Source organism: Sciurus carolinensis, chromosome 2, assembly GCF_902686445.1.
Source record: "Sciurus carolinensis chromosome 2, mSciCar1.2, whole genome shotgun sequence".
NCBI lineage: Eukaryota > Metazoa > Chordata > Mammalia > Rodentia > Sciuridae > Sciurus > Sciurus carolinensis.
The window spans coordinates 80,747,378-80,774,504 of NC_062214.1; the positions used below are offsets into that span (position 1 = coordinate 80,747,378).

Consider the following 27,127-nt stretch of genomic DNA (forward strand, 5'->3'; position numbering starts at 1 on the left):
TGATATCATCTCTGAGGCTGCTTTCCACTTCCAGCATTCTCTAATTCCATACATGTGACCCCCGTCCCCAGCATGTGTGGGTGCCCAGCCCCCATGGAGAAAGGGAAGGCCAGGGAAACCTGCAGTTAGGCCAGCGGAGGACACCATCCTACCCAAGTCTCCCCAGGCAGGTACTAGACTTGGGCAGGAGGATGGACAATACATCTGGCTTCCCATCTCTATTCTGAGCCCAGCCCAGACCTTGGGCCCAGACATACACACCCAGTTCTCCCTGGCTGTGCAGACTCAGATCCTAGCCCCTCCTGATAGGCCAGCCACACCAGCCCCCCAGCCCCCCACCCACCCTGCTGCCTTTCTCCTGTGCCCCCAAGGTGGCTGCTGGGGGCAGCCCTACCTCCTGTACCAACGGAGGCTCCTCTGGACCTGCATGGCCAGAGCCTGATAACATTCTCCTAAATTAAACAATAAACAAGTTGTTTAAGATTTTCCTGACGCTGCAGTTCCTGATTAATCCCCACTGCAAACAAAAGGAAGAGAGACAATTAACCTAAAGGAGGGTCACTTCCTGTTTCCAGGCGGAGACTCCAGACTGCCTGGGGAGCCAGCTTGGAGGGGGTCTTGCTCCAGCCACCTGCCCAGCTCCAGAGCACCTCCCACCCCCACCCCCAGTCTACTCCCTCCTGGATCCCAGGCCTGGATTGACACCCAGGGCAACCTCCTAGATTCCCCTCTCCTTCTTTGAGATGTGGCCTTGGACAGGACAGGCCACCTCTGAGGTCTCAGTCTCCTCATCAGTCAACATCTTCATCTCTCAAGGATAAAATAAAAAGAAATAGGTGACCCCTTGAGGTTAGACGGAAATATTTTCTCTTATTTTTTTTGAGATGGATGTTGAACTATTTAGGAGCAAAATGTCATGATGTCTATAAAGTACTTCAAAATACTTTAAGAAAAAAAAAAAAGATAAAGCAAAATGTAGCCAAATGTCAACGATTGTTAAATCTAGGTGAGGGTGTCTGGGAGTTCCCTATACTATTCTCTCTGTCTTTCTGTGTGTCTGAAAATGTTCCTAACAAAGTTAAAGGGAAAAAAGAGAAAAGCACTGATCACATGACCAGAAGGCCCACAAACAATGCCCTGGGCTCCTGGCATTGCCTGAAAGGCAACTGGGTCTCTTAAGTAGGTTAAACATCCCCCCTGCCATCTCCTTTATGTTGTTTCCCTAGAAATGGCTTCTGCACAAATTCCACTGAGCCCCAGCTCCACATTTAGAAGCCTCAGCGCATGCATAAGTCAGACCCAGGGCTTTATTGAAGCAACTGCTATCTGTGACCACCGCCCTCCACCAGCCAGTCTCCGTCCCCTCTGCAGTGCAGCCCTGGGCTGGGCATCACGACACTGGCTCCATCTTTATGTGACCACCTCCAAATGCCCCCTCGGAGGGGGGCTCATTAGGTAAAAATAATGACAAGTCAATAACAGCCTGGTCATTTCATTCAAAGGCCAAGTATTTCCCCACAAAGCACTTGAAGTCCCCATTTAGCAGATGGGAAAGATGAGCCTCAGAGCCAGCAGGGACTGTTAGAAAAATAAGGAAGGTGGAGAATGGAAGGTAGGACGGAGCACAAAGTCCTCCTCTCACCCACTTCCCCCTCTTCCACCAACCCTGGCAGCCTAGATGGCAGAGTGGGGGGTGGGCATGCACCTCCCTTCTCCAGATTCTGTTTACTGAACTTCCTGGTCAGGGATAAATGGCCACGATTGCAATCTCCCAGCCTAGCCCAGCTGACCCACACCAACACTGGCCAGGCCTGCGTCCGCCGGTCGATCATGAAGAGTTATCAGCACCCCAAATAATCAATTGCTAATTGCTGAATGCCATGCAATTCATCGGGGAGAGTTATGTGTGGCCAGTGACTGGGCACCCCCACCCGGGCCTGGCGGAGCCTCCAGGGGCAGGGAGGGCTGTGTCTGTGGTGAGCAGCTCCACAGAAAAGCAGCTCATAACCCAGGAGCTTCCTAGACATGTCCTGGGCCTAGACCGCATCCTGGGCCTAGCCTGCGTCCAGGAGACGGCTCAGGGAGGAAGTGGCAGTGGCCACAGAGGCCCTGAGGGATGCACTGCATGCCCCAGATCAGCCTAACTGGTCCCTGGGTATGCCAAGTACCCAAGATGAATAAGCCCAGTCCCTGCTGCCATGGCATTCCCAGGCCACTAGGAAAGACACACCACCACACAGGCCTCACAGGCAGGTGCACAGCAAATCAGGAAGCATTCCCGAAATGTAAAGCAATACCTTGCTTTGGTCTGGGGAAGGAGTGGCAGCTTCCGGCTGCCAGGAGAAGGTTTTTTAAATGTGGCATTTAAGCTCTCTTGGAAAGTGGGTGGATCTGCCTGGGCAGAGACACTGGCAGGACCATTAAGTTGGGGGACAGCACATGTCAAACCAGAGAGGAATGAAACCACGACCTGTGTGAAGGGGAGATCAGCAGAGTTTGGCTGGAGCCTAGGGAACGTAGAGGCTACTGGGAGGAAGGAGGCTGCGGCCCGAGGGGCATTTTGTGCGAGGTGCTAGAGTCCAGATGCCAGCTAGAGGCAAGAGGGAGCCCTGACGGGTGCAGAGCAGGAGACAAACCACCAGTGCCAGCATGTGCACACCCCAAGAGGGCAAAGGCTGGTCTTACTCATCTCTGTTCCCACAGCACCCAGCACAGCTGGGCCCAAAGGAAGGGCCCAAACGAATGATTCACTGAATGATCGTAGGATCGGCAAATTGTAGGGTCAGGACTCCTGGAATCAGAGTTGTGGAATATGGTGATTTTATGCCCTGCTCACTATGAAAATACATTTTTCTATTAGAGCCTCAAAAACACCCTGTGAGGCAGGCTGGGGAATCAGTCTCTCCAATTTACAAAGGGGCAAGCTAAGGCTCCGAGAGAGATAGTCAAGGCCGGAGCCCAGGGCCTTCCCAACCTGCACTAGCAAGCTGAGCCCTACTTACCTTGGCACGGCCCAGGGCTGCCTGGGAGGCAAAGGCCTACCCCTCACTTTTCCCTGGCCTCCCTGGCCTCGCCTGCCCTCAGGATGCTGCCCACTCGCCCCTCTTCCTGCTCGGGAGGGCAGAAGTACAGCCAGTGCTGCCTCTTGAGCATCCTCATACCACCCTGCTGGGACTGAGGGCCAGTCACCAAGGATAGCCCATTCCTGCACCTATATAATGGAGACAGGGCTGGGCAGGGAGTCTCTGGAGTCCCCAAGCTTGATCTAGACAGACAGCAAAGTCATTTCTTCCAATCTCCACCCCAGAAGTTGGGAAGCCTAACCCTGGAGCAAGAAGATGGGACCAGGAGACTAGAAACAGGGTCCAGCCCAACTCACTGGGTCACTTCTGCAGAATCACTTCTTGCTCACAGCCTCAGTTTTATCCTCTATAAAATGGTGCAATGTTCCACCCATATTTAGAACTGCCACTAGGACTGAACAAGCAGAGTATATTAAAAAAATGTTATTTTATATACAAAAGGTATATAAAAAGCAAATTTTGTCCTGGAAAATAATAATAATGTTTCCCTTCAGTCTGAACATTGAAATTTCAGCGGGAAACAAAAGAGCTAACGTTGATGAAGATGGGCAAGAATTCTTTCAAAAAGAAATAAATCCAAATTATTAGCACAAGAATTATTTCAAAAGAATTATTTCAAAGCAGGCAAAGGACAGCTCCAGTAGGTTAGTTTCTTTCTCCCCATGATACAGATGAGGAAAGGGAAGTGACTAGCCCAAGCTCACCTGGCTTAGCAGCAGTTCAGTAAGATTCAAACTCAGTTCCATCTGGCATCTACTTCAGGCCCTTTTGATCCTACCAGACTGATTTAAGAAGCCCATTTCCACACTCCAAAATCTCGAAGCTAGAGAATCAGCACTCAGGGTGAGTGTGCACATCATACACACACATACACACACACACACACACACGTGCGCACACACACTTCACTGAGGCCTGAGCACCTGGTATCAGAGGAACCCTTCCACCCCATGACTCATGGACCAGGAGGGCTATCAGAGCTGGGTGGGGTATTCGAGAAGGAGGGTGGCTGGCACAGCTGGCCTTGAGCTAATTGGATCAGTCCTGGGCATGGAGTTGCCTGTCCAGCTGCCCTGGCAGATGGGTGCTGGAACTGGGCCACCTGCCAAGACCCAACCTCCATGTCCAAACCAACCTGAACACCAAGGTTCCATTCTGGCCTCCTCCCACCCTGACCCTGGTGGCTGGCATGACCACATGGATCCAGAAGGCCACAGTGGCAGCCGCTATCCCTCCTCCAGCAGCCAGCGCCTCCCCTTATGTGGCCATATGGCCCCATATGCTCCCTGACAGCTGGACTGCAGAAGCAACTGCCTGAGGACGTCCTCTGCAAAGGCTCGAGGCCTGGTCACCCCGTGTACCCCTGCCCAGAGACCACTAGAACTGCCAGGAAAACCCCAGACTGGAGAGCTTCTTATAAAACAAATCATAAGCCCTGTACACATCAGGTACCCTCTCTGGACCTCCAGTTCTTTCTCAAACAGCTGTGCTATTTTCTCCTTACCCCCAATCTCAATCCCTTCCCTTTGTATCCTACTTCCAAGGTTACAAAAACTTCCACCCAAATTCACTCCTTATCCAGGAAGACAAGCAAATTTGTCCATTTTACAGATAAAGAAACTGAGGCCTAGCTGGGTGTGGTAGCACACACCTGTAATCCCAGTGATTCAGGAGACTGAGGCAGAAGGATCACGAGTTCCAGGTCAGTCTGGGCAACTTAGTGAGACTATGTCTCAAAATTTAAAAGGAGGGCTGGGGTCGTGGCTCAGTGGTAGATAGAGCACTTGCCTGATGTGTGTGAGACCCTGGGTTCAATCCTCAGCACCACATATAAATTAATTAATTAATTAATTAATTAATTAAAGGTCCATTGACAACTAAAACATATTTTTAAAAAATATTTAAAAGGAGAGGGGATCTGGGCATTTAGCACATTGGTAAAGCATCCCTGGGTTCGATCCCCAGTAGCCAAAGGGGAAAAAAAGTGGGGGAAACTGAGGGGCTTGGTCAAGTGCATAAGTGCACACAGTACTGAAATCTGCACCTAGGACTCCAAGACATACACCACCTCTGCATGCCCACATGGCGTGACTGATGATACCTGTGCTGCCACCCAACTCTGATGACCTAGATCAGCCCCCCAGATGGAATCTCTCCCTCCCCCACTGGTCAGAGAACCACACTTGGTAGGCGGGCGGGTGCCTTTCCCCACGGCTGTCCCCCTCCTCGTCAGCTGGATTCCCACAGCAGCCTCAGGACACCTAGCTGCCTCTGGCTCTCTGGCCAACCCCTCCCACCACCACCAGAGGGAGCGGCTTAAATCACAAATCTGATTATGTCCCTCTGGAATTTCAGCCTCCCAAGCCCTGAACAGGAATCAGTCCACACTCACTCGGGCACTCAGACCCTCCTGTGTCTTGTGCCAACTGCTTAGTGCCTGCTGTGCCCCTGCATGAGCTGCTCCATAGCAAACACGTTTCGTCCGTGCCCTGTGCTTCCCACCTCCCTGCCCTTGCTTACGCGGGCCCATCGGCCAGTAAAGCCCTCACATGCACAATCTCCACTCATTCATTGATTAAACAAAGATTTATTGAGCATCCACAAAATGCCATAAACCTCTTGGCAGGTCAGAATCCCACCAACTCTTCCAGTCCAGCTGAACCCACCCTCGCTGCTCCCCATTGTGACTCTGCAGCAGCCCAGCCTACTCTGCAGGCCCAAGCCTGACGGGGAAGGGCCCAGCATTGTCATGCAGCTCAGGCTTCAAACCAGGAGATGCCCCCAAATGTGGTGTGAGGCCCAAGTGTAGGATTCCTGGCAGTGGGGAGCAAGAAAAGATCAAGATGTAATTCCTGGGAACAGATGTCTGCTCCCCAGAACCCACAGAAGAGACCCAGATTGACCAGAGAAGCCTCAAGTTCCTCCAAAGGAGACCTGAGTGGTCAGGGGCACCTTGCTATCACTGAGTTTGTTAGAATGTAATAATTTTAGAAGTTAAAACAAAATGGCAGGGTCAGGTCCCAGCTGGGGAGGGCAACTAAGGGACCACCCTGGGTACTACCCCTTGCCAGTCAGTAGAGGGCAGTCAGTGGGAACTGGAAGCACCTGGCTGGGCACCTGCAGCATAGATTTCCCTCTCCCCCTGGCTCAAGGCCCCAATTAAAGAGCATGTCCTGCTGGACCGAGGTGATGGGAGAACAGGGCACCCACTTCCAGGCAGAACCAGGACAGGAGTGCAAGCAGACCTGGATGGTGGGCTTGGGCCAAGAAAGGGGTTTGGTCATGCTCCAGCCACCAGGGTGTCAATCAGGGCATTGGTTAACACCTAGGAGACCAAAGTCCAGGCTTAGGGAGCCACAAGAGAAGAGAGGGCAGAGTTGAGAGAAGACAAAACCCATGGCTAAGAAAGACTGAGTCAGCCAGAGCCGCGAGAGAGGGAGGAGAAGCTGTTTGAGAGAGCGAAGCCAGCAAAAAGGCCTCGAAAGGCACAGCAGCTAACAGCAGGCTCAGCCCCACACCTGAAGGAGATGGCCACTCACCCCCACAAAAAGCTTCCAAAGGCCTGCGTAGCTCTGAGAATGAGTCCAGGCTGCCAGCAGGACTGAGGGGGCCTCCTGTGCCTCAGGTAGGCTGGAGAGAAGTGGACTCAGCAGCCACCAGACTCTCCTGCTCCTCTCCCCCAGTGCATATTTAGATCTCCACGCAAACCCATTTACCTAAGGGAAAGCTCTTGCACCTACAGGGCCCAAACAGGACAATGCCAGGATCTACAGTGCCAGGGTGTTCGGAGCAGGGGATGTTTGGAGAAGACCCTTCTGATCCGTGGGTTAATACTGACATGCCAGAGCTATGTTGAGGATTACAGGAACCAGGTTTGCAAACCATCAAGCAGAGCACAGATTCTCTGGCTCCCAAATCTGGGAAGCGCAAGTTCAACCAGGCTGGGATCAGAAAGTCCCACAGATCAAGTCAGGGGAATAAAGCACCTTGACTTACTTCAGGCTGAATTGGCTGCCCCATCTGAGAAAGATGTTTGTACCAGACAGTCAGAGAGCTGCTCTGGGGTGACTCCAGCAGCAGGTTACCAAAGCCTGCTGCCAAGTCAATAAAGAAGGTCCTGTCCCCTGCCCACCCTTACCAAAGACCAAGATTGGAAGAGACCTTCACAGTGCCAAAGGGCTTCCCTGAGACTTAGGAGATGGGTGTTCTAGCTCCACCTTTGCCTCAGCATCCTCCTCTGTGAAATGGACATGAAGCATGCCCATGGATCCTGCCTCCTCCCAAGGTGGCTGAGAGACTCCAGAGAGATAATGGATTTGGAAGCAAGTTTAAGACTAAAAGCTGGTCACACACAGATACCACCATCCCCCAGAGACCCAAGTAGATCATAACTGGTCCAGTCACCACACCCCTCCAGGCAGCATTCAGGATGAGTTCAAGGCTTCTGACACCACAGGCTCATGTCCTGAATGCCAGGGAAGAGAGCAGGTGAACTCTTATCCCCAAGGAAGCCCAATCTGGAAAGGTTGGGGAGCAAGCAGCAGTCAGAGGAGGCTTCCTAGAGGAGAAAGACCCTGCTCTGGAAGCAAGGAGGCTTTGGTAGGGGGCAGACCTCAGGAGGGGTCTGATCTCTGACCCTTTCTTGAGCCTCACATATCTGGAGACAAAAGGTTTGCTCCCTCCCAGGGTCACCATACTGGACCACATTTCCCCACCCTAAATTCTACTGCACTGGTTGGGTTGGCACTTGGGGGACATGGGTGGGTGGGGTCCTTGGAACAGTCAAGGTAGGACCCTAAGGTGAGCGGTTGGAGATTCATAGGGGGTAGGTACAAAATGTGCCACCACCTCAGCACACAGAGTAAAGCAGGCAAGGACATAGCTACAAGCAGGGATAGGGACACTAGGCCAGTGGGCCTGGAGAGACCTCACGGAGCTCCTAAGCATAGAAGTCTGATGGGGCACATCTTGCCGGTAGTTCCCTTCTTCCTGCTGTCCGGCCCACAGCGCAGAAGGTGCGGAGACACACCCGCAGGTTTACCCACTCTTCCACCTCAAACCGCGTGTCTTGAGCATAGATACCCTCGGAACTGGGGTTCTGGGAACTGGAGACAGTCGCTGCACGGTCCCACCAGACCCTAGTGGGGTTACAGGAGTCTGGCGCCTGGAGCGGCTCCAGCGCTGTACCTCGGGACTGAAGTTGGGGTAGGGGTGTCGGGGACAGCCGGCGGCTGCGCTGACAGGGTAGCAAAGGAAGACCCCTCGGTCCACCAGGAGGCCCAGACTTCGCCCCCGCCCCACTTCCCTCTCCCGTTCTCCCTTTTGGAAAGAAAGGCCGTAGTTCCACCATTAATGCGACTCCACCTCCATCCCTCCCTCGTCCCGCCCTGCCCGGTGGCCTCCACAAAGTTGCTCCAAGTCTCTGCGATTCCGGCGGCAGGTGAGGGTTAGGCGGAGCGGAGCAGCAAACCCGAGCGCGGCCACTGCGAGGGGTGCCGAGCGCGCACCTCCCCCTCCAGCTCCGCGCGTGCACGCCTTCACGGACGCGCACTCAACACCCCACCCCCACCGCTGCCCCCGAGGTTCCCGCCCAATCAGAGGCCGCGCACGCGGCGCTGCCGGCGGGCAGGCACCCCGGCTACCCCGCCTGCGCCCCTGCGGCCCCGTCCCCGCCGCAGCGTCCCGACCTGGCCACACTCACCGTCCTGGGCGCGCGGTGCGCGCGCGGCTCCGCTCTGGGCCCGCATCCCCTGCCTCGGTTCTGTTCCGGTCCCTGCTCCGACTCGGGTTCCCGCTCCGCAGGGCTCGGCTCGGAGATGGTGGTGACAGCAGCAAGGAGCGAAGCAGGAAGGGCGTGTGTGTGTATGCGTGTGTGTGAGAGAGCGCGCGGCGTGTGCGCGGGAGGGTCCCGCGCTCCCCTGCGCGCCCGGCTCCTGCCTCCTGCTCTCCACGCTGCGATGCCAGCAGAATCCCTAACGCGCGCTCACACCCGCCTGGCCGCTCACACTCGCGCACACACGCGCACACTGGGCGCGCACACACCCCCGCCGCCGCACACCCGGCTCCGCACTCCCGACTCTCACCCTCCTGGGGCGCTCACAAAGGGCCCCCACTACCCCGGCCGGTCCGAGCTCCAGCCGCGCGGCCCTGCATCTTCTCCTGGGCCAATTCCTCCTCAGGTCCCCCGCCGTTCCCAGAGGGGACCCCGCGGGCGTCCTCGCTCCTCCACCATGCCCCGCCGGCCGTGGTCGCGCTCCAAGCCCGAACCGCGGCCGCGGTGCCGGGACCCCGGCTTCCGGCGCTCCTGCCCAAAGGCTCCCGCTCCCTCCTCCTCCCCCTCCTCCCTGCGCCGCCGCCCGCAGCCGCGTGCTCTCTCACTCCTTCAAAGCTTTCCCCCTTTTCTGTCACTACCTCTCCTATGTCGCCTCTCCTTTCTCCCACCTGCCCCCGACCCCTTCCTCGGTCTCTCCCGCTGCCTCTCCGTCTGTCTTGCCACCGCCCTTTCCCGCTCCCCCTCCTGCTCCAGCCCTGCACTGCCGCTCACATTCCCCGCTTTACACCCGTTGCCGCCCTGTGCTCGCGGGGCCCGGGGTTTGAGCGCGCAGTGGGCGGCAAGGGGACCCGCCGTGCCCCAGCCCCGCCGCCCCCTCCGCTCTCCGCTGGCTCCGCGGCTCCTCGCTCGGGCCTGGCGGGTGGCGATGTCCCGCGCTAGGCTCGGCTGCTGCTGACAGCTCTCATCTCGCCCGGGCTTAAAGGCATAGCGCACCCGGCTGAACCTGCCCCACCCGAAGGCGCCAGGGAGGACAGCCTCGCAGCGCGGGAACTGGCCGGGGCGGTGGCGCAGCCGGAGCCGTGCCGGCAGCGCCCTGTCCGCGGCGCTTGAGCCCGGTCCTCCGGGGCTGGAGGTGAGTCAAGGAGAGGGACAGTAGAGAACTGTCCAGACAACGCCATCCAGGGGGCGCTCAGCGCTTGTTGGCGGCCAAACCTGGAGGCAGGCTGGGGTGTGGGGCAGTGTATGCTGGGTGTCCAGGACTGTGAAGCTAGGGGATATCAGAGAAGTAACTGTCTCCCGGGAATCCAAACCCCAAATGATAACACCTGTCTTGCTGGGAGGAGAGGACTCAAAGGGTGACCTACCCCTCCTACCATGTGACCTTGGACAAATGCCCACACCTCTCTGCACCTCAGTTTACCCTTCTTTGGAAGAACATTGATTTCCACATCTCTGGGGCCATGCCCAACTCTGATACAGTATTAGCTATTCTAGAGACAGAGAGTCTGCCTTGAGGTTGGAGTCCCAAGGCAGACCCTCAACACCCAGAGTCCCACCTCCTCCTTGCCTGTGAAAACTGGAACACCACCCAGGCTGCATTCTTGCCACCACCACCCAACTTCAGGCCTGATCTGCTCCCTTTCTTGTTCTGTGACCTTTCTTCTCCCACCTCATTAGAAGACCAAGAAAGGAGGCAAAGTTGAGCAGTACAGGAACCAACTGAGTACAGCACTCTACAGTATGCAGAGCTCCTTCAAGTCCAAGATCTCCCTGGACCCTCATGACACTCTAGGAAGTAAAGTACACCCCCTAGGCTCCTGGTCAGCCTGATCCTGGACAGGCCTGGCATGTGAGCATTTCATATTCATGGCTCCCCAACCTCTTACTTCCAACCCCCATGGAGGGGTGCATTTTGCCCATTTGTTTACAAGCATATGTTGTGTACCACATCCTGTGTGAGATACTGGGAACACACAGGTGATTTAGATTGACTCCTGCCATCAGCAAATGAGAAAAGCAGGAGGTATGAGAGCTGTTGGGAGTAGTCCAGGAAAGCTTCCTGGAGGAGGTGGCATTAAGCCATGCATTAAAGGATGAATAGGAGTTAGCCAAGCAAAAAGGAAGAGAATGGACATCCCATGTGAATGGAGAGCATATGCAGAGACCTGGAAGTAGGAAATAGGGAATGATTGGTGTGTTTTGGGGAAACCTTGAGTTGAGTTCCAATTTGGTTCCAGGGCAGCAGCAGGGCTGCCACTTGGCCATTCTAAGGAGAAGTCCCTGTCCTCCTCTTTCAACCAACACAGATGCACAAGGCTAAAGCTCCGGACACAGCAGCTTTGGCAGGATGCCTCCCTGTCTCCTCCTCTCCTCAGCCCAGTCCCAACCTTGGTTCCCACATCTGCAACCAGATGCAGCACAGCCTCCCCCTGCTGACCGGAGCTGGAAGCAGGAGAAGCACAGGGCTGTGAGTGGCCGTGATGTGAGTCCAGGAAGGGCCAGGCTCCACACGCACCCATCACAGAGTTGCCCACAAAGACCCTGGCCTTTGGCGTCAGGCAGACTCGGTGCCACTCCAGCCTCAGTCCTCTGTAGAATGGGGATGAGAATACTTGGCCAGCCAGGTGAGCAGTGGAGAATTCCTGAGAGTGGAGAACTATTCATTCCTGGCCCAGGAGTGGCTCCAGACCCTGTAGGCTTGCGGCAAAGTCCTTTTCTTTCCTCATACCTAAGCTTGGCTTTGTGGCCCATCCCAAAGTCCCCTATTGTATCCCCTTTCCCTACTTCCCGGCCATTTTCCTTCTGCCTTCCTCCCAGACTTCCTGGGGCCCTCGGGGGAGATGAGCTCACGGCCGTTGCCTGCTCTGGCTCAACACACCTCCTGAAGAGCCTTCCAGGGCTTCCAGGTGGGCCCCAGGGAAGCCAAACAGAGACAAACAGCCTTTCCCCAGAGTCCCAGCTCCAAGCAGAGCTACCGTTCCATTCTGTACCTCCATCCATTCTCCCACTCACTTTTCTTGTCCTGGGAGCCACGTGGCCTTGGTGTCTAAGCTTGGGAATTATTGCCCCCAGCTTTTTTTGATGCAGTCTCAGAGAGTTAGTGCACCTTCTCTGAGCCTCATCTTCCTCCCTTAATAATGGGGGCAGCTGGTCTGCCCCACAGTGGTGATGAACCTAAGTCTAGTTTACTTTTTCTTCCTCAACAGATCCAAGCTGATGCCCTTCATGCAGGAGTTCTGCACAAGGGGCAGGTACCAAGGCCTCTCTGGGACCCCCTGTGCTGATGGCCAGGGGCTATTGCCACCTCTGCCTCCCAGGACCCACTCTCCATGGTCAGAGCAGCAGCAGCTGAGGGCTAGAGGCCAGGCCAATGTGGACAGCCCCTGGCTCCCTCCTCAGAGGGAGGGCTGGTACCTGCAGCAGCATACCTGCAGATGTCCTCCTGGGGCCCCTCTGCTCTTCCCAGCTGTCTCCATGGGTCAGTCGGGGAAAATGTGGCAGCATCCCAAACCCAGTCATCAAGCCAGGGCCAGCCGGGGCTAAGAGAGCAGCCTACGTGGAATCCTAGGAGGCAGCGGGCATTTCCCACCCACTTTCTCCTGGTTTCTTGGGCCAGGCTGAAAAATGGATCACCAGTGTTCAAACAAATGTCCCCCCCAACCAGACTATGTCTCCAGGTTTCCTACCTGCTCTGCCACCTGTTAACTCCTTCCCTCCCCAAGCAACCTTCCTCCTCCACCCCTTCCCACCCCAGTCTCCCTCTCCTCTCTCCTCTTGGCACACTATATAAAGGGAGCTGTTCTTTCAGCTAATGGATCCTTACACTAAATCTGTTATTCCCATTTCAGAGAAGAAATACAGCAAGGCTTGGTTTGGGTTTCCAAGATTTGAACTGAGATTCGGTGTTCTCCACTCTTTCTGTGAACATGTATTGAGGGCTGACTCCATGCCAGGCACTGTGCCAGGCATGGGGTACACACAGCAGAGACCTTGAGCTGGGGAGGAAGGAGACAGAAATCAGACCATCATGCAAAGAAATATAAGATTACGACTGGGACAAGCACTGCGAAGAGGTCTGTGGGGCCAGGCCTGGCTTGGGGAGTCAGGAGAGACCTCCTGCTGCAGGGCACCTTTGATCTCGCATCAAAAGGTGGAATAGACATTAACTCGGAGAAGTGGGACTCGAGAGAGGATATAACACCTGCAAAGGTCCTGTGGTGAGAAGAAGGAGAGAGCGTCCACATGACCAGAGCACAAGGAGAGGGAGATGGAAACAGGACCATAGGTAACATGTGGCCTGGACCGCAGGTCTAGTGGCCCCTCCAGAAAGTTGTGTTTTAAACCCGGAGGCTCTGGGTTGACCCTGGAGGTTCAAAGCAGAGAATGGTACCCCCACTTCTCCTTAACTACTTCCCAGCCCACTGCTCAGATGTGGCATCTAGGGACAACTTCTGATGCCCAGGCCCTGGCACAAGGGCATACTGAAGACTGAGGCTTGATGGCCAAGGTGGCAGCAGTAAGGGGAGCAGAAGAGTTTGGCTCAAAGAAATAAGGCATTCACCGGATCCTCCCTGGCCCCCATACCCCTAAAGTTTGGAGTGATCATCTGCCATATCTGGTCGATCCTGGGCCATAGAACAAGGGAATGGGGAAGATACAAGGGTCCAAATGACCCCACCAGAGTGGGATTCCAGGGCCTGGAGCCCGCAGAGGGGCTGCCGGTGGCCTATGCCTTCCTGTACCTCCTCCACTCAAGCTGCCCTTCCCAGCCCTTCCCAGCATTCCACTTCTTCCTTTCGATTCCTCTCCCCAGGCCGAGCCTCCCCTGCACCCTCATCCACTCCTGCCCCACCAGCTGGGCAATGGCATCAGAGCCTGGGAGTCTCTGTTGGCCTATAAGAGCTGCTTTGGGTCCTTGGACTTTCAGTTTTGTCAGGTGAAGGGTATCATCCTGTACTCCTGCCTGCTGTCTCCCTGGACAGGAGAGAGGATGAAGGGGGCTCTGGAATTCTTGTCATAACCCCCAGCTGCTGTATTGGGAGTGCTGCTCACTATCAAGCATCCTCCTGGGACCCCGAAGTCTGCACCAGAGGCAACAACAGATGCTTCAGCTGATCTAATGAAACATGGCCTGAAACCTCAGCCAGCTGCATCTCCCACTAACACTGCGTGACCCTCAAGGGCCCATGGGAAGGCAGACATATGGACCCCATGTAAAGATGGGAAACTGAGGCGTCAGAGAGAAGGAACTGGCCAAGGTCACCACACCAAACCGACCTACCTCATTTCATCCCAAACTGTCCGGGGAGTGGCCCTGTGGAGTGCCATCTCCCCTACCCCAGTGTCCTGCGCAGGTCTCTGTCCCAGCCGCACTGCACCGTGTCAGCCTCACGCTGGACTGATGACTGGCTTGGCCCTGTCTTTTTTAAGGGCCCTTCCTAAGGTGCCTGGAATGCCTCTACAGGAGCCGACCTAGGTCAGCAGGGGGACCTTGAGTTCATGGAGCAGGGGCCAGGCCAGCTTGCTGGAAGGTCCAGGTCACTCCATGGCTCTGGTGGCAGCTTTTCTGTACTAATCACACCCACCCGCACTATGCGGGAGTAAGTAAGTGCTCTGCTGTCTACAAGCCTGTCGCTTGGCCCTGCTCCCTGCCACCCAGGCAAGGAGAAGCAGGGGGTCCTCCATTCACAGAGACTGAGGCAGAGATTGGCTGGCATGGAAAATGCGGGCCTGCAGGCCAGCACAGCCACACGATGGACTCAGGAAAGGGTGGGGCCGGGGGCAGCAGGGCCACAGGAATGGTAGATGTCAGAGACCTGGACAGAGGGGACCCAGCCTACTGCTGAGTAGTATGTTTGAAGTTGCACTCAGAGAAGCCAGTGGGGCTGGGCGGTTTGGTGACTGGGAGTGGGCACAGCGTGGGGAACAGACTTGCCACTTGGTTCCCACTTGCTGAGGGTAGATTCTGTCCGAGTCCCGGGGCCTGTCTGCTGGAGGACTCTCAGGCTGTGGGCAGATTCACACATGGACAGTGGTGTCCCACAGAAGGACAAGACTCCAAGTTTCACACTGGGCACAGGATCCGATGGTCACAGGGCACTGGAGGCAGGCAGAGTCCCAGAGCTGAGAGTTGGGATCCCATGTAGCCTGGTCCTGAGGACAGGAGAGGAGCGGCCTGGGCACCAGGAGGGAGAAGGACCTGGGGTTGGCGAGTGGGGTGGGAGGCACAACTGAGTCTCAGCACCCACCCGCCAAGGCCTGCTGGGCTTCAGGGAGTATGCGCTGACCGTGGCGGTGCCGTGGGAATTCAAAAATGCAAAAAGAGGTTGGGAGTTTAGCTCAGAGGGAGAGCACACAGGAGGCCCAGAGTTCCATCCCCAGCACTGCAAAGCAAGCAAAAAAGAGGACGAAGTGAGGAAGGAAGAAAAGAAAGAAGGAGGCGACCCCGCTGGGGGAGGTGAGCAGCAGGCAGGGTCTGTGCTGGGGTGTGGCAGGGCACGGGACCAGTGAATGAGCTCGGAAAGGTCTTAAGCAGAGGGGACATAGGTCAGATCTGAATTTAAGCACTGCCTGTGACTCTCAGAGGGATGAAGGGGTGAGCGTGGGGAGGGGCTCTGGGGGTGGTGCAGTGAGAGAGAAGGGGGCAGACCTGTAAGAACAGAAGGGGTGGGACTTGGCACGTGGCGTGGGCAGGGGGGACCCCCGAGACTTCTTCAGAAAGTAACTGCTCTTGCCCTGCGCTGACTGCCACCAGGCTTCACAGCCTTTTCCAGGGACCCCGCACACAAGTGTGCAGGGGACACCATGAGGCACGACCTAGATGACCCCTCAGGCTGAAGTGCTCATCCCTAGCTACTGGGAGAGCCAGGGCTCAGGTACAGATGAGTCCCCTCTTTTGACCAGACTCGGCCTCCTTGTGCGGGGTCTTGTCATTGCCGGGCAGCTGGGTCCAACTACTGCTCGAGCAACCCTCTTGCCCAACAGAGGCCAACCCTACAGGGACAGTGACTGCATTTCAGCCCACCTCCACCCTCCGCCCCATGCTGCTTCCCTCACCCCCACCCATGGGTGTTGATCCCAGTAAACCTCCCACATGTTAATCTCCTTCCGAGAGTCCATCTAGGGAGCCTGCCTGCCACCCACTGCTTATTCCCCATAAGGGAAGTGAGGCTCAGAGATGCTAAGTGACTCAGTCATGGTTGCACAGCTAAGTGGCAAGTGAAGGCCTGGCTGGGGAAGGAGATAAGGGCCCTGACTGTCTGAAGGAAGTCAGTCCCTACAGGAGGCCAGCTCAGACCACAGGCCAGCACTGGAGCCAGCAAGGGACTTCTTCCATCTGCCCCTCTCTTCCTATTCCCCAGACAGAAAAACTGAGGTCCCTTTGACAAGACTTGCCCAGGCTCATGGTGTCTGCTACTGTTGGCCACAGGAATATTCCTGAATTCTGCCTCCTATCTCAGTGTAAGAGCTTTCTTCAGACCAGGTTTCTCTTCCTGCAGGTCCCCCTTCCAGAGCCTGGCACACAGTCTCAGGATCAGGTTCCTGTCTGGGCTGACACTTACCCAATTTCTCAAGGCTGGAGTGAGGTGTCTGCAATCCCCTCCCACCACCCCCTCCCATAGACCCCTGCGGCATCCTGAGCTGTCCAGCCCTGGCAAGTGGCTGGGATGCCCTGGGCCCAGTGGGCAGGCAGACATCTGACTGGCACAGCAGAGCAAACAGGAAGGAAATCAATTTGAGTGTTTGATTAATTTTAATTTTTAATTTGTAGGGAGAGAAACGCACCCCATTTGACACTGCATACTCACTGCGAGTGGCGGGCATTCACCGTCGCTGCCACCGCTGCAGCCTGGTGTGGCCAGCAGCTCTCTGCCCTTCCATCAGGTGAGCTAGTCCCCCCACATAGCATGACCTTCTCCAAAGTTAGCCCTCCTGCAAAGGGTCCCCCATCAGAGCCCTCCACCTCTTCTGCCCAGGAACACATAACTATAAAGTCCCTTCTGTGTGAAATGGAAGGGGAGGAGCCCAATCAGACAGTGTCCGCTCCAAAGTCAGGGTGTACTAATGGACTTCCAGACATGGTTACAGGCCAATTTGAAGGGCAAGAGAGATCCTGAGTGCACCCAGCTCACAGGTGCTAACTGATTCCCCAATCCATCTGCCTTCAAAGACAATCCCATACAAACTGGAACAGTCTCGACTCCTGTGTCCAGCAGCTTCAAGACCCCGAGCTCCATCATTTCTTTATTTGGAATTTGGCCATGTGCCAAATGGGGAAGGCTGGCCTGGACTGGGAGAGACTATGCCTACTCTGAGGCTCCTGGCCCTTTCCTCTCCCTGACCAGCCCCAGGCTTTGAGAACAATATCATGAAATTGAGAACCAGGGTCCTGGAGTGAGGCCGGCCTGGTGGGAATCCTGGCTCTGCCACTTATTGCCCTTATGACCTTGGGTAAGTGACAATTTTGCTGAGCATTCACTCACCCTTCAAACTGTGCTTCTCTCCTTTTCCCCTCCAGGACTTGCCTTTTCTCAGTATCTATAGGACACAAAGCTCACGATGCCTCTTCCAGGAAGCCCTTCCTGATGAGCCCTCTTTTCTCCTACTACTGGATGCCCTGAACACTTATCCTCTCTGACCCCCTTTGGCCTTCAGTAGCCTGACTGTGTGCACTGCACATTCTGCACGGGATGTGCTGGAGAGAACAGGGCATTTGAGGCACACGTCCCTGGATCAAGTCCCAGCTCTGCTCCACACTGGCTGAGTAGGCCCATCTCTTGAGCATAATCCAACAAAACCAAAATCGCACTCCCCAGCCCAAAGCCACTCTTGCGCTTTTTTCTTCCTCATCTCAGTAGACAACAGCCCCAATCCACCAGTAACTCAAGCCCGGAAGTTAGGAGCTGTTCAAGACTCCTCCCTCTGCCTTATGACCAGGGTCTCTCCAGACCCTCTGTCCCCACCCTCGGCTGCCTACCCTCCGATGGGGTGGGCAGAGGTGGGAAGAGGGATGCTCTTTGGCATTGACTCCATTGTACCACAGTTCCGGGAGAGCACTCAGGGACAGCCAGTCCTACCCTTCTACTCTACAGATGGCAGTGAAACCCAAAGAGGGGCAGATATTGCCCTGGGTCCCATGATGAGTGGCACTAGATGGAGAAGCCAGACCTCCTCTGGGGCCCAGTGGGTATCTTGGGCCAGGGCCTGTGAGAGTGGCAAGAAGGGAACTCTAGTACCCTTCTCCCCAGTACCCCTCTCCCCATGTCCCTGACCCAGAGAGGTTGCAGGTGAGTGAGGGACTGGGCAGAAGGAATATTCCACTAGTGAGAGCTGAGGAAAACGCCCTGGCCTCTGTAACTCTCACTCGGATAGGGCCACAGGAGGGACCTTGGCCAGCCAGGATTGGAGCCAGCAGCCATTCTCTGTATACACCACAGCGCCTGAAATGCTACAATTGCAACTTGCTCAAATGCAAAGGATGTATTTGATGGAACTTATTGCATTCCCTGACCACTGGAAGAGTGAAGGGGAGGTAGGGGACAGGATGAAAATGAATCATCCTAGCTGGGATTTCTAGGGGGGAACCCAGGGCTTAGTTGCCTTTTATTGAGCACTCCCCCCAGGCTGGGCACCATGCTAAGTGCTTCACAAAAATTTGAGTTCAATTCTTCCTCCCTGTGGCTCCAAGTTCCCTCCATGTGGCCTGGTATCACCCAACCCCTCTGGGTCTATAAAATAAAATTAGTAATAATAACCACTTCTAGAGATTCTCTAGTAATTAAATAAGAAAAGGTATGTAAAGTGCTTCCTATATTATACCAGAAACAAAGTAGATGCTAATTAAATGCTAATTATAAATGAGATAACTCAAGTGATAAGGCCCAGGAACCACTCTGTTTATGCTTGACAAATTCAAACTGTGAATAAGGTCAATGCTTTCCTTTTTGCTTCTGGAATGGGGCTGAGCTGTGGGTGGAGATGAGTGGGAGGGCCAAGGGACAAAGGAGTTGTCTAGAAATTCAGAGATGATGCTGAGTCAAGGCAGAGAGAAGAGGTGAGGGTACTGAAACGAGCCATCAGAGACCAGGTCCTGCTCTTGGTTAAAAGCTTCTCTCAAAGGTTTATGACTGGGGCTGGGGGACAGCCCCAAAGTTCTCATGTCCCCTGGTTGATCAAGTCTGGAAATCAAGGAGGAGAAAGAGGCTCACCCCCACGAGGGAGAGGGAAGTGGTGAGAACCCCAAGTGAGACAGAGGAAACAGCCATACGACCTACCACTACAAGTACTTACAGCCTGCCTTGGCCTCTGTCTTCTCATTTCAATCCTCCAAAGAACCACGTCGAGGATATAGTTATGCCCATCACAGATGAGACTCCAAGAGGCTACTAATGGATTGTCCAAGGTTGTTGCTTGTAAGCCAAGGTTTGAATCTGGATCTTTCTGAATCTAAAGACCAAGCTTAGAACCACTATGTAAAAGAAGGACGAGATGGGAAGCTAGTGTCAGGGTCAAGCCTCTCCTCAAGGTCCCAGAGCCCCAGCCTAGGGTAGTGGGGCCTGTCAGCTCCCAAGCCAGTGCTTCCTCAGATGGCAGTGCTGATGCTTCAGTGGTTTACAAGCCCAGGAATCATTGCTCCTTCCCAGCCTTTGCCCTTGGAGCAAGACCAGGAATACCATGGAAAGAACTAGGCTGTGCATCAGAGCTGGGATAGGAATGTTGAGGATTAAAAAATAATAATAATATTATACCATTCTAACTGCTTTACATATATTATGCTTAATTCTTACAGTCTATGAAGTAAGTGCTTTAACATTCCCATTTGCAGAATAAGAAATTGAGGCATAGAGTGGTTAAATAATGCATCCAGCATTGTACATCCTGAAAGTAGCAGAGTCCAGAATCAATGTCATGCAGAGAAGTTGCAGAGGTCATGACTGAACCATTCACCATCCTGCCTATCAAATCGTGCTGCCCCTAGGGCCAGAGCCATGCAGGATGGTATTGAAGATAGGATCCAAGGTACAGCACTCCTATATGCACATGCTTTTTAGAGTGCAGAAAGTGAGATGCCTGTGTCTTAGCAGACTCTGCATATACAGGCAAGATGGGCTGCCCCTATATTTACCTCTGTTCCGGGAGACACAACCCAGGCCACATAGAAACATGAAGCCACGGACCTGTAGGGCAAGTCATGTTCCTCTAAGGACCAGGCCCTAGTTTTCATCCATAAGATCATTTCTCCAGACCAGCCACATTCTAAAAATCCACCTCCTCCTGGGAGCCTGAGGCGCTCTCCAGAGTCCTGAAATACCTCCCCTGGTGTGGGCAGGGAGTCTGAAGACCACAAAGGCCACCTGGTTCTCCAGACATTCTTTTTTTTTTTTTTTTTTTTTTTTTTTTTTGCGGTGCTGAGGATTGAACCCGGGGCCTTGACTGCTTGCAAGGCAAGCACTCTACCCACAGAGCTATATCCCCAGCCCACAGACACATTCTTTAAAACCAGACAGACAGATCAACATTTTGAACATGTGCTATCACCCTAAACCCCCATGGGGTTACCCCACTCTGTGAAGGTCTTAAGGGAAGGAATGCACCTCTCTCGCTCTGCCCTGTGGGTAAGGCCATTCTCCCCGGAACTTTCTTGCAAAGGATGTGCCTCCATGAGATGGGCGGTCTGCAGTTCCAAAACTGGGGTGAGTGCAGCAGGAGGTGTTGAGCTCAGATGTCACTGCATGTCAATAGCTGCCATCATTCCTCTGGGACAGCAACCATACCCAGATGTCAATCCTCAGCTTGTGACTCCAGAAAGCCCATCCACAGAGAAGGCAGTGATCATTACTGCATTTGAAAGATGACCAGATGGCAGTGTTTCAGCAGAAGGGGAAAGGGGGCCTCCTTCCAGAGGCTGCTCAGACCCCCTCTCTCCTAAAGACCTGGAATCTCCTTTTCCCTCCCATACTTTCAAGTTAAAACTGGGTAAAGATCTGAGAGGGTCTCCATTCACAAATCCTGATGGGGCAGATTCATGACGTGGCTCTAGGACAAACTGGTTATGAGACCATCTGTTCCCTCCACCCCTGCTCCTCGGAGCCTCCACTGCCTCATTCCAGGGGAAACCAGGCGGCCAGATTCTAGTTGTTGTGGAAGACAGGGGTCCTCCCCAATTAAGAAAGGGTTCAGCTCAGGGGAAAAGGTCTGTGTCCTCAACCCCACCCCACATTCTCCCACTTACCCCACTTTGACCTAGCACTGCTTACACTTGCTTTGGGAAGAACCCACACCGCTGGTCCCCTGGGCTTTGGAAGGACGTGCCATGTGGACAATGATCAAGGTGCTCAATTTTCCTGAAAAGGAAAAAGCAATCACACCCAAGGCACAAGTCCCGCCTTGCTCCCTGCCAGGGAGAACTGCCAGGGTGGGGAACAGAAGGTGTGTCCTGAGAGGATCGAGAGGCAGCTTACTGGGCCACTAAGAAAGACCCCTTCTGAAGTGCCAGGATGGTCTGAAAGGGCGACAAATGCCACCTACTCAGGAGTTGGGCAGGTAGCAGGGAAGTGGGCCTGCTGAGGAGGGATCAGGGGAGCACAGGGCCTGCTCCATTCACCTCACGTGGGCACATGGTCCCAGGCTGCCAGGCCTTCTCATTCTTCAAAGGAAGCCCAAATCCAGACTTTGCTCAGAAACGTCCCATTTCTAAAATCTTGGCCACTAATTCAGTCTTTTTAAAGTGCCTTGTAAGCCAGCTGTTTGCCACCTCTGACTTCCACCCTTAGATTCTCTGACTGACCAAGGTCCCAGTGGACCAGCACAGTGTAGGCTCAACACTTCCTGGATCACAGAGCCCCTCATCCGAGCCTCAGGAATCCCTTTGTACAGATATGGAAACTAGGGCTCAGAGGGAGCAGAATTCTCAGCAGGTGGCCTGACCCCTGCCCAAGCTCCTCCTGCTGTATTGGGCCAGGGGAGCCACCTTCCTTGCAACTCAGGAAACACAGGCAGACCCTCGGATGAGAGGAAGCCTGGGCTATACCCAACAGGACTGACCTGAGCACAGATGAGGACACCAGGCTGCTGCAAGGAGCAAGGGACCAGGAGAAGCCCCAGTTTTAACCACCACTTCATCATCGGTGGGCTCTAATGATTGACATTCTGTCCAGGCACTTGAGACCCCTGAATTCCAGAAAACACCAGGGGGGTAGGAAGGCTGCTGTGGCCTGGGTAGTGGGAATGGAAGATGAATTGGGTCAGATTTTCTGCATTTGGAGGTGGTGCTGACTCTACAGTTTCCAGGTTCATTGATATTTTCCATCAAGAAATTGCTCCAAGAAATTGCTCTATTAGAAGGGGTGGATGGGTGGGGGGTTCAGGGGCCCAGACTCACAGGGAAGAGCTGGGGTCAGGACTCAAGACACCTCAGGGGAGAGTCAAGAAGTCCACAAGTCCATGTTAGGGAAGCACTGACATCCTTTTTCTTTTTTTTTTTTTTTTTTTTTTTTTTTTTTTTTTTTTTTTGCGGTGCTGGGGATTGAACCCAGGGCCTTGTGCTTGCAAGGCAAGCACTCTACCAACTGAGCTATCTCCCCAGCCTCCTTTCTCTGTATCTTATACACAGCACATGTGTACCCAACACATGTGCATGGAAAGTCAGCACACACACACACATATACAGATTTACACGCATACACTCTCACACACACTCCAAGCCTTTGTCATCAGTATTTATACACACACACACACACACACACACACACACTCCTCCTTTTTACTCTGAATATTCCCATTTAGTTTCTTGGATCCTCTCAATCCCTGGTCTCTGAGAGATATATGGACCAAGATTCAGACATGCAATTAATGCAGACACCTGACCCCCTACATGATTTCTGAATCTACCTGGACTGGGGGAGAAAGTCCTAAAGCGGATCAAACCCAGAAACCAGGGCAGTGCTGGGGCTGGCAGAGGGACAGGACGGTGTCTGGAAATGGCCAGGATGGGAGTTCTGAGGCTGCCTGCAAGAGTGTGATGAGGTCTCTCTGTGAGGGTAAAAGGTCAACCCAGACAGGGCTGGGGAAAACACTTCCCAGCGCGTGCGCTCCTGGAAGCCCTCCAGGACTGCCCCAGGCAGGGGCTCTCTCCCTCCTGAGTTCCGCAGCCCTGCCAGTTGGCAGAATCTACTGAAAATTTCGCTCAAGGCATTTTAAATCATCTTTCTGGAGCCCCCAGATCATCTCCAGATCCAGGATTGGACTTTTAAAACCCAAGCCCCTCAGCAGTGAGGAGGCAGCCTCCAGCACCTAGCAACGGAGATGCCAGACCAAGTGTGATTGGTCAGTTCCACGCAGGAGGGAAACCCTGAGCTGATTGGCTGGCACTGCTTATAAAATGGAGAAGCTAGTGGGCACGAAGAAGCAAGTCATGCAAAAGGATATGATAGGGTTTGGTCGTCCTTGGAGAGCTGTTGGCTGGAAGGAGGACAGTCCACAGCTCAGCACTCCCCAGGCCCAGGTCAGCCAGGGGAGAGAACTCCCAGCACAAAGGTCCACTTTCAGCCCTAAGGCCACCAGATCCCAGCCTTGACACTTCCAGAAGGCAGGCACTCACTCTTAGGTTCTGACACTCAGAGGGTTAAGACTGGTTTACAGAACAAGCTTAAAGCAATTCCCAGAGGGTTCAGTGCCCACATCCCCAGGCAAGTACCTGGAAGGTGGGAAGGGTTCTGGCTACATCTCAGACAAGCCAAGAACTTCCAAGTTAGAGAGGTGCTTTGGGGATGATGCAGCCTAGTGCCCATTACATAGATGAGGAAATTGAGGAAAGGGGGATTTGTTCTTGAGACTCAAGTCCTAAGCCACAGACCTGAGATTGGGACCCAGATCTATTAACTCCCAGCTGTTCCTCACTCTTCCCTCTGCATCATGCACACCTGCAGATCCTGCCTCAGGTGAGGCTCTTCTCCCTGCCCTATACCTTTGCATATGCACCTGGGGTGCCTTTCCCTCCATCACTACCAGGCAAGCCCCATCTGTCCTTCTCTGTGCTCCCCTATAACCATCTAGCACAGCCCTGGTCACCCTAGACTCTTACTGTCTGTTTACTGACCCTCCAGTACAGGGTCAAACTGCTCCATCCTCACTTGTCCACCATCAAGGCAGGACCCAGGGCACAGCTGGGGGTTGGGAAGTAAATGTCTCTTCAACAGAGAAATGAAAGACTTCGGTGTTTTAATCTCACAGTTTGCCTCCAACATGACTCCCATTTTCTGTGTTCAACCTGTGCTTGGCAGGAAAGACAGGGAAGGACAATGGCCCCAGCCCTGCCCTCAAGAGCTCCCAGTTCAGAGCCAGGTCAAAAGATGTGTTAAGTAAGTTTCAGGCAGAGCATATTCAGTGTCATTAGAGACCTGGATACCAGTGGGTAGCTCTAGTCAGGGAAAGGACTGCCTCTTGCGCTGGCCTGGGAGCCAGGCAGGTCCATGGCAGGAGCTGTTGCTTCTCCAGATCTTCCCAGCCAGTTGTAAGCTCTCCCCTCAACGTCACAGCCCTGGGGAGTGTCACTCATGGTGTACTCTATGTGGGTGGTACTCACCGGCACCAGAGTCTGCAATGTGAACGGAGCCTCTGGAGCATTGTAACACAGTGGCCCTGGGGGATTCAGGGAAACCAAGCTGCTGGTGGCCCCAGCAGGAGCCTTCGTCTCCCCTTTGCATTATCCCCAGTGGTGGTCATGGGTGGGAGTGATTTCAGGCTGCTGGCTGAGATGCCACTACCCAGGAGGCACTGGGCGCTCCCACTCCCAGCCTCCACTCTCAATCCTCACCCCTGTCAGGCTGGAGGCAGCCACGTCCATCTAACTGAACGGGACCCCAGCTGGCAGCCAGGCATCAGTGAACCACCACAGGCCCATTTGCTGCAGGACAGTGTTTGTCAGGCAAAGAGGTGGCTGATGTGACAAAAGGGCTGTTTCATACAGAGGCACCATGGAAAGAGCACCCACTGTGTGTCCCAGGCCATGTATCACTTCTAATTCTCACAGAAGTCCTGGAAAAGAAGTATAATAAGTCCCATTTTGCATACGAGAAGATCAAGGTTCAAAGAGGCTCAGAGACTTGCTCAAGCCACACTGTCATAGCAGAGCTGGGACTGGAGGGTGTCCTACCTGACACAAGAGTTTTCTACCCACCCTCTCCTACTACCTCAGTCACCCTGTGTCCTCAGGGTCAATGAAGGCAGCAATAAATTTTGTCTAAAGTAGCTTTGGCCAATGCCATGTGAAAAGAGAGTTGTACCGTAATGATCCCCTTTTCAAAGCTGCAGGCTCTCCTTTCTCTCACCAGATGAGAGCTGTCTTCTGTGTGCCACATGTACATGTGACTCTGAGTGCACTTCGTGAAACAGTCACATGCCCTGGTTCCAAACAGACAGGCATCAATTTTCCCTTATCCACAAAGGAGCTAAGAGCATGGGCCCTGGGGGATCAGGCTGCCTTAGGGTCATGTCCCAGTTCTGCCACTTACCATCTGGGTGACCTTGGACAAGTAACTTAATCTCTCCATGCCTCTGAGTGAGCATCTGTACAAGGGGGATAATAATAGCTTCAGTTAGAAGATTTGCAAAGGTGTCAGGAAAAGCCTCTTGAATGGCCAAAATATTCATAAAATCTCTCACTGTGTCTGGTCAAACAGAAGGTATTGGATCCTTCCTAGAGTTAAATGAGTTTACATGCAGGGCCTGGTGTCCAGTAAGTGCCATATGAATGTTAACTAGTGTATTTTTCAGCAAAAACTCATTGAGCACCTACTATGTGCCAGGGAGCATGATAGGGTCTGGGACCACAGTGCTAATCAAGACAGGCACAGTTCCCACTCTCAAGGGATCAGAGTCTTCTGAGGTTCCTCATGGCTGTATCGTTCCTTCATCCACAGACCCACTGACAGAATGGACAGGTAATCACTGAGGCCAGCACATCTGGGAGGGCAGAGAAGAGGCGCCCCTCTCTGGTTTCCTCCTGCTGAGTTGGTTGTACCTTCTCAAGCTGCCCTTGGCACCCCATCCTCTGCCAGCTCTCCTCCTCTCCCCTCCTCCGCACGCACTCTCTCCCATCTCCGCACACACCCACAACTCCACTCCAACCTGGTACAACCAGCCGCAGCTCAGCACTTCCACCAGAGGTCCCCAGACCAGAAAGCAAATCCTCCCTCCCTCCCAGGTCTACGCTTCTCTGGGTGCTGATCTCAGAACCTGGCAACCCCAGCCATCCAGTCACTCAAGCAGCACCGTGGGAGACCCCTGTCACCTCGCTGTCCCTCACACTCTAACTCAACCACCCCCAAAATCCTGTCCACTCTGCATGCTCCATCATCTTTCCCACCACTGGGCTCCAGCCCCACAGGCGCCCCCTCCTGTTCATCTGCAGTAGGTGCTGTCGGTGTCCCACACAGAGCTCTAGTCCAGATGAGGCATTTATCCCCCACTGCTGGGAGAGTTGGCTGTTAAGGACTCACAGCTGCAGCCTTCTCTAAGGGTCTTTCTCAGCCAAGGGACACAAAGCTTATGGGAGCCATGCCTGGGGTGGAGTGACACACTCCCCAGGGCAGCCACAGCCAGTGACTGACAGACGCAGGCCTCGCCTCCTGGGAGCTCTGTGGTTCTAATCAGTCAGTCTCCAGGGCTCCCCGAGGGGTCCGCCTGAGCCCAGACTTCAGTACAGCCCACCTCCCTGCCCAGCGGCCTCTTTTGTCCTAGTCTGCTCCACTTGTCCCTGGAGAGCACTCAGATCTCCTTGTCAGGCTCTGCTTCCCAACCTAGGCCATCACCTCCCATGTTGGGCCAGTCAGCGACACATCCAGAAGCCAGGAGAAGGCCTGGAGATGGGCTGGGGGTGGAGGGGGTGGAGGGGATTTTCGGGGACAGAGGGATGGGCCAGGAAGGGGAGTTCAGGTCCTCCGAGCCCACCTTGTCCCCAGGCCCAGCAGAAGACCTCAGGGCACAGAGCCCAGCTGGCCTCCCAGATGCTGTGATTAAGTTTTGTGCCAGAAGGAGAATGGGGAGCTTTTCCTCCTCCCCTCTTCTTTTCCCTTTTTCTTCTTTTCAAAGGCTGAGCCCAAGTTAATCAGATAAATTCCTCGGCAGTTGCACCAACAATTTTTCTAAGGTTCAGTCTCCCCAGAGCGACTCATAATTACTCCAGACCGAGACATTAAAGCAAAGGGGAAAGCAGAGGGGAAAAAAAGATGTTTTTAATTAAAAAATTAATTTTCCTACAGACCAGCTGATG

The 27,127-nt window shown here is 54.2% G+C and overlaps 1 long non-coding RNA gene across 1 annotated transcript in view; it reads right to left on the minus strand.

Annotated features, from left to right (window-relative positions):
• LOC124977923 (uncharacterized) overlaps positions 1–9,966 on the minus strand; it is a 72,009-nt gene extending 62,043 nt beyond the window's left edge. The window contains exon 1 of the long non-coding RNA XR_007107288.1: positions 8,785–9,966. This is a non-coding gene — a long non-coding RNA (uncharacterized LOC124977923). The remainder of the gene's footprint in view (positions 1–8,784) is intronic.
• Between the last annotated feature and the right edge of the window lie 17,161 nt (positions 9,967–27,127).